Source organism: Ascaphus truei, chromosome 7, assembly GCF_040206685.1.
Source record: "Ascaphus truei isolate aAscTru1 chromosome 7, aAscTru1.hap1, whole genome shotgun sequence".
NCBI lineage: Eukaryota > Metazoa > Chordata > Amphibia > Anura > Ascaphidae > Ascaphus > Ascaphus truei.
In genome coordinates, this window is record NC_134489.1 from 104,040,433 (window position 1) to 104,047,871 (window position 7,439).

Consider the following 7,439-nt stretch of genomic DNA (forward strand, 5'->3'; position numbering starts at 1 on the left):
AGATATCAAAACAAGAACACTTTTTATCTTCCAATAACACTTCGGCAGAGTTTTAATGAAGTAAGAAATGTACAGTATATAACCAAGCCTGGGTTAAGAAAGAACAGAGCCAGTCATCAACTCAAAGGCAGCTATCATTGTGGACAAATCAGAGGCTGTCGTGCTGGCTCTGGATTGTGAAAATGGGTTTATGCTGCAAGGCAGACACACGGTATATAGAAAAAGCAGAGACCTTCCGACATATCTTAACAGGAAATGATCCAGAGCTACAGCAAAGCTACATGTTTGCACTTATTAACCTTGCATGACCTTCACTATAGGCATTTTGTGGCTCCAAGCTTAGTTTAACTTTGTACAAGTACACTGGGATAAACCTTTCTGCAAAACAACCAAATGAAACAAAAACGGTCTGTTTTTTTGTGTGTCCTAGGAAGTGTAATCACTTCACTCGGAGTCTTGCTGGGTACATTGGCTTGCCTCAGTTGGCAAACTATGACTGTTGAGTTTCACCTGCTTTCAAGATCTCTCTTCGTGTTCCTTCTCTCCATGGGGCCGATGCAGTAACTTGCGAGAAGGCTGAATTTGGCTGTTTTATTGCGAGATTGGCATGTAGTATGCAGTTGATGGCGGTATGTGTGCGAGTTACCTGAAAAACGGCATATGCAATTGTTGCCGGAAATCAAGCGCTGGCGGGGTGGCGAGAATGGCTATTTCGCCATATTAAGCAGCACGCAGAATGCAGTAGATGCCGAGTAAGATCTCGGGGGTGCGCGGGAGAAACTCCTTGCGAGAAAAGCGCCAAAAAGCTGCGGCACCAACAAGCAGGCGAGAGCCGAACATTTCTGCTGCTAGTGACATTGTTGTGTCATTGTACTGTTGCTGCTGGCAGCGCAGCTTCAATTGTATTACATGTCATTCAGAACCTGTTACATGGGTTGTTTATAATAAAATACATTATTAATATTAGCCAAAGGTGTCTGTCTTGTGAATGACAAGAAGCAGGTATGTTCCTAAAACTATCTATTGAGGGACAGCGCTGTGAAAGCCTTGCTAATGTCACTAGCAGCAAGAAACACACTGCTGTGAGTAACAGAATGTAAGGTCAAACTATCCTGAGGTGATTTTTTCATGTTCAAAAGTTGCCGCCAAATTCTCCTTCAATACAGATGCATGAAGTAATTCCCCACTTGCTGCATGCACGGGTTACAGTACACACAGCAACTCACTGAAATGTACTGTAAGCTTTGCAACATAGTCCAACACACAGACACAAATGTACATGAAATGTCACAAGACACATGCACACATGTATCACCTCTTCACGTGTCAAAGAACAGAAGACACAACTGTAGCACTGCACCAGGTATGTTTCTAAAAGTATCTAATGAGGGACAGCAGTAAAAGGTTTGCTAATGTCAGTAACAGCAAGACAGTCACTACCGTGAGTAACTGAATGCTTTAAGCAAGAAGGAGGTTTTTTTATTTATGTGCAGAGGTTGACGCCACATTCAAGTGAAATACGGATACATGCAGTCACCCGCCACTCACTGCAGGAACTCGCAACATGTGCAACTCACCATTGTATCTCACAATCGCTATTTACTGCATTTAGCGGCAAATTCCCGCCAAACACAGGAGATTTAAGCGCGCTGCCGACACACACATATCGCAAGTTACTGCATCTGCCCCCATGTGTCGGATTCACAGCTGTTTAATGACCTGGAAGAATTTCAAAAAATATTCCTCAGCTTTACCTTTTTTTTTTTTGCTGTTGATAGTTAAAAAACTGAAATGATTTATTTACATTTCAGGGAAGCATGTTTCCAGGGGAATTTTTTTACTGAGTTACATTGATACTTGCAACAAGTTTAAAGGGAATGTTAACCCCGTACACCTTGCAAAGTTTTCTTTGGGTGTGTAGTTCATATAAATATAAACCACCTGTTGAATCTAACACTTTGTGTATAAGCTGCAATTCGTTAATTTTTTATTACCTTCTCAACAAAAAAAGAACAATATTAAAATTCTCATGTGATTAAAAACATTCATTTATCAGTCAGTTTCATTGCCAATTTTTTGGCCAATATAATTCTTACTCTCACTGCGTTAATTTGTAGTAGCATTGACACTGCAATACCACATCCCCGCCTCCCCCCCCCCCCACCCCGACCCCCCATGTGCTTACTGAGGTTCACAAGAAGATAGATTGCAGAGATTAGGCCATGAGTTCAAGAGACAATGCTCATCAAGGGTCACAGTCACTATAGACACAAACTAAGGGTGATTTTTTGCGGTACTGTAGGTGTATATGTGTATTGTGTTGAATGAGAGATATGCTTGTAACTGTAATAAATGTATATATCTATTTTTATATTCTGTAGGTTTTTATTTTGTTCTGTAGTGAAGGGCAGTTTTTCTCAGCCACATACACTTTGCCCCTATAACATTACAGCTTAACAGCACTTACTATATATGTCCCTAGATGTTCTAATGAGGATAAAACTAGAAGTAACCTGAATAATACTCATCGCTGTTAAAAGGTGATAGTTCATTCAATGGGGGTGGTAAGAAATTTTTAAGAGCTGCGTTATTATGTGAGACCTATAAAAAGAAAATGTGATGAGATGATATTGTAAGTTAAATGACTGACCTTTCCTGGTGCAGAAAACATAGCGTTAGGGTCATACATCTTATTTTGGAATTCTGGGGCTGATACATAATCAGCATTATTGGAATCTCTGCTGTCAAGTCATACACACGATTTACACTTAACCCCTTCACTGCCAAATGTGCTTTAAATGCATCATACAGTATGAGTGTGTGTGTGTATATATATATATATATATATATATATATATATATATATGTGCGTGTGTAACTTAGTCCCCCTACCCTGCCTCCGGTGTGGGGGAGCTGCTCAGCTGGTTGGCCAGAGCTCTGCGTTTGGGACTGTGGGAGTGGCCATTCTGTTAGTCGCGCATGCGCAGTGTGGCGAGGCGCGCATGTGCAGTGTCAGGAGTGCGGCGACCATCTTAGAATGGCTCTGCATATGCAGCAGCGGCACTACATGTCCCAGAATCCTCAGGTTGGAGGGAAGACCACATGGGACTGTCCCAGCCAATGGGATTCGAGCAGGAGAGAGGAACAGGATATCCTCCGCATGTGGGGAGAACGCGCTTCAGTCCTGACGGAGGAGCAAAGGGAGAAGGTAGTGTCATAGACTTTGACCCTGGCCCCAGTAAGGCCCTGAGACACCTGTAGAAGTGTGTTGCAGAGAAGGCCCCAGATAGGGGCTCTTCCCAGTAGTATTATTACTGCGCCGGTGACCGGACGGCCACGCGGCGTTCTGCGGCTTGGGGCAAGGCCACAGGACCCTGAGACATTGTGTGAGACCCTCCGGCTGGAGCTCACACTGAGAGGAGGCCCTCGGTACATGGGACTCATTCCAACACACCACGCGAAGCAGAACCTGGGTACTGGAGTACCCAGGCAGGTACCCAACGTGCACCAACATCTACAGGTGTTAGCGCTACCTCACATTTGGGTGGGATTGCTGGGAAGGACACCAGGGGTTATTGGTGCCACAGCACCCTCAGTACTTTGGGGGAACCACTAAGTGTTGGGGTCATTGCACGATACTGTGTTGGTATTTGATATTGTGTTATCTGTGTTAGTGTGTGTACAGTAAAGATTAGTTATATACATTGTGTGGCATATTGCTTTCTTCTGTGTATTGGTTCCTGTGAAGGGTTATCCTGCAAACGCTGGGATCCTCATAGGTGGAGGTGCTGCACGAAAGAGAGAAAGACCTCACGCCAGGCTCCCAGAGGCGAAGGCTCAGGCCTCCTGTCAGCAGACAGGTACAGCAGCAAGCATAGTTGCCCGCGTGGTTCTCTTGGCATAAGGAAAGGGGGATATACAGTATATATATATATATATATATATATATATATATATATATATATATATATATATATATATATATATATATATATATACACACACACCTTTATTTATGTATATTGAACATCAAATATATTTTGAAATCCAAGCAATGCTGTTTCTCTTGTTGTTTTCTTTTTTTCTGTTCATTAAATGTTAAACTTGCTGAAAATTTGACAAACATGTTTAGGGGATATTCTAGTAGCTGTGAGTTGTGCAAATTCTATGCGGAAAAAGATGCCTTTCTGATCAGTTTATATGTTTTGCTGTTCTGTACGCTGTTCTCGCATGACCAAGCTGTGCAGAGAAGGCTCCTTTAGAAGTGGGCAAATCCAAGCAGGGTGACCAAAGTAACATTTTGTGCAAGCAAGCTAGCTGAGTTCTAGTGGGTCCGATTTGTCCGAAAGGCAAAACCACTTTAATCAGCTCGCAATTTGTTTCCAGAGGAAGACCTCCAGGTAGGTAGGTAGGGGGGGGGTAGGGGTGTGTGTGTGTGTGTGTGTGTGTGTGTGTGTGTGTGTGTGTGTGTGTGTGTGTGTGTGTGTGTGTGTGTGTGTGTGTGTGTGTGTGTGTGTGTGTGTGTGTGTTTGTGTGTCCTTAAACCTCCCTCCAAATAAATTAGGGCGAAACACTTATACTCTAAAGGAGAACACATGAAGTAACCTGGGAGATATGCTAATGATATGCAAAGTATTTTTCACTGAGTCACACCCCACACCATATTTCCATAAGACCAATACTGACAAGTGTAAGGGGATGTTTCCTCCCCTTGATGCACTGGCATTGATTGCTCTACCTCGGGCACCTGTACAGATGTTGCCACCCTCCGTTTACCTTACTGCAATTGGCTGTGGGGAGGTGATGATGACGCCGATTTTGATTGGCCACAGTATTTAGCCTAGCAATCCTCCACTACCCTTTTACCACTCCGGGAAAAAGGCCCCCTTGGCTGAAACGCGTAGTGTTCACTGACGGCAGTATACATGATTTCTACAGCATGACCTTTGCTTCATGATGCAACTCCTGTGGACGATATGAGAGACTGCAATCTATGTTGGAATTACTCTCCCTTGGACTGACTCATACACTATTATGGACAGCTGAGTATCACTTTCTCTGCTGCTCTGTGTCCTTTCCGCTTTGTGGGATGTAGGCAAATGCTGGTTTGATTGAGCATCCAGTACTGGCTTTATTTTTCATCCTATATAGCCATGTGTTTTATCTTTTTGTCAGAATCCACAGGAATGTTTTGCACTCATGTTTTTTGATATTTTTATTATTTTTGATTATTGCTGCACAGGGTTTGAGTACTTTTCATCTTATTTTCCCCTGTGTCTCCCACTTGGTTTAAGATATATAATTTTTTCTTATGTTCACTATTGTGTCTATAAGTTTATTCATTGTATATACTTAATTATTTTTTCTTTTGGGTTTAGTTATATTATTTGTAGCTAGGATCCTTAGGGGTTGTTGTAATCCTTTAGCTCATTTGTATCGCCTCATATTTTTGAGAGAGAATAATATTTGATACATTTAAGCTCTTGGTTTTACTTTCAGCGATATTAAATGCATTATTTTTCTAGTCACAGCTTTTTTATTTTTGTTATGCTGCCTACAGTGTGTTTATGTTTTTAATGTTAGTGTGTCTTATTGCTCGTTATTAAAATCATTTCCTTTTTCTATTTTGACTTAGAATCCAAGTCTTTTTTCTTTATATTAGATTAGTTAGTCTGTGGTATATTTAGAGTGCTATTTTGGGGATTGTCTCAGTCTTTTGGTGTGTTATATTTATTTCTCTTTCCCCCAGCACCACCAGTGTTTCCCTAGTTATTTAGTCACAGGCTATCCTGTTTGGAAATGTTTTTTCTCAGGATTCTCTGTATTAATTTTTGGGTCTGGCTTAACCACTTATTTATATAGTGTGAGCAACTGCCTTTTTGTGTGTGTGTTATATATATATATATATATATATATATATATATATAGTGAAAAAGAAAGTACACCCTCTTTGAATTCTATGGTTTTACATATCAGGACATAATAACAATCATCTGTTCTTTAGCAGGTCTTAAAATTAGGTAAATACAACCTCAGATGAACAACAACACATGACATATTACACTGTATAATGATTTATTTAACAAAAACAAAGCCAAAATGGAGAAGCGCAGTGTGAAAAACTAAGTACACCCTTACTGCTTCCATAGAAATTAAGATGCTAAGTAGCATATAGGTGCTGCCAATCAAATGCCCTTGATTAATTGATCATCAGCATGTGTGACCACCTCTATAAAAGCCGAAGTTTTAGCAGTTTGCTGGTCTGGAGCATTCAGGTGTTTATTAACACAATGTCAAGGAGGAAAGACATCAGCAATGATCTTAGAGAAGCAATTGTTGCTGCCCATCAATCTGGGAAGGGGTATAAGGCCATTTCCAACAATTTAACAATTTCTACAGTGAGAAAGATTATTCAAAAGTGGAAAACATTCAAGACAGTGGCCAATTTCCCAGGAGTGGACATCCCAGCAAATTCACCCCAAGGTCAGAGCGTGCAATGCTCAGATAAATTGCAAAATACCCAAGAGTTACATCTCAGACTCTATAGGCCTCAGTTAGCATGTTAAATGTTAAAGTTCATGGCAGTACAATTAGAAAAAGACTGAACAAGTATGGTTTGTTTGGAAGGGTTGCCCAGAGAAAGCCTCTTATCTCTAAAAAGAACATGGCAGCACGGCTTAGGTTTGCAAAGTTGCATCTGAACAAACCACAAGACATCTAGAACAATGTACTTTGGACAGACGAGACCAAAGTGGAGATGTTTAGCCATAATGCACAGCCCCACGTTTGGTGAAAACCAAACACAGCATATCAGCACAAACACCTCATACCAACTGTCAAGCACGGTGGTGGAGGGGTGATGATTTGGGCTTGTTTTTGCAGCCACAGGACCTGGGAACCGTGCAGTCATTGAGTCAACCATGAACTCCTCTGTATACCAAAGTATTCTAGAGTAAAATGTGAGGCCATCTGTCCAACAGCTAAAGCTTGGCCAAAATTGGGTCATACAACAGGACAATGATCCCAAGCACACCAGCAAATCTACAACAGAATAGCTGAAAAAGAAAAGAATAAAGGTGCTGCAATGGCCCAGTCAAAGTCCAGACCTCAACCCGATTGAAATGCTGTGGCTGGACCTTAAGAGAGCTGTGCATAAACAAATGCCCACAAACCTCAATGAACTGAAGCAACGTTGTAAAGAAGAGTGGGCCAAAATTCCTCCACAACGATGTGAGAGACTGACAAAGTCATACAGAAAACGATTACTTCAAGTTATTGCTGCTAAAGGTGGTTCTACAAGCTATTGAATCATAAGATGTACTTAGTTTTTCACACATGGCTTCTCCATTTTGGCTTTATTTTTGTTAAATAAATCATGACATGGTGTAATATGTCATGTGTTGTTGTTCATCTGAGGTTGTAGTTACCTAATTTTAAGA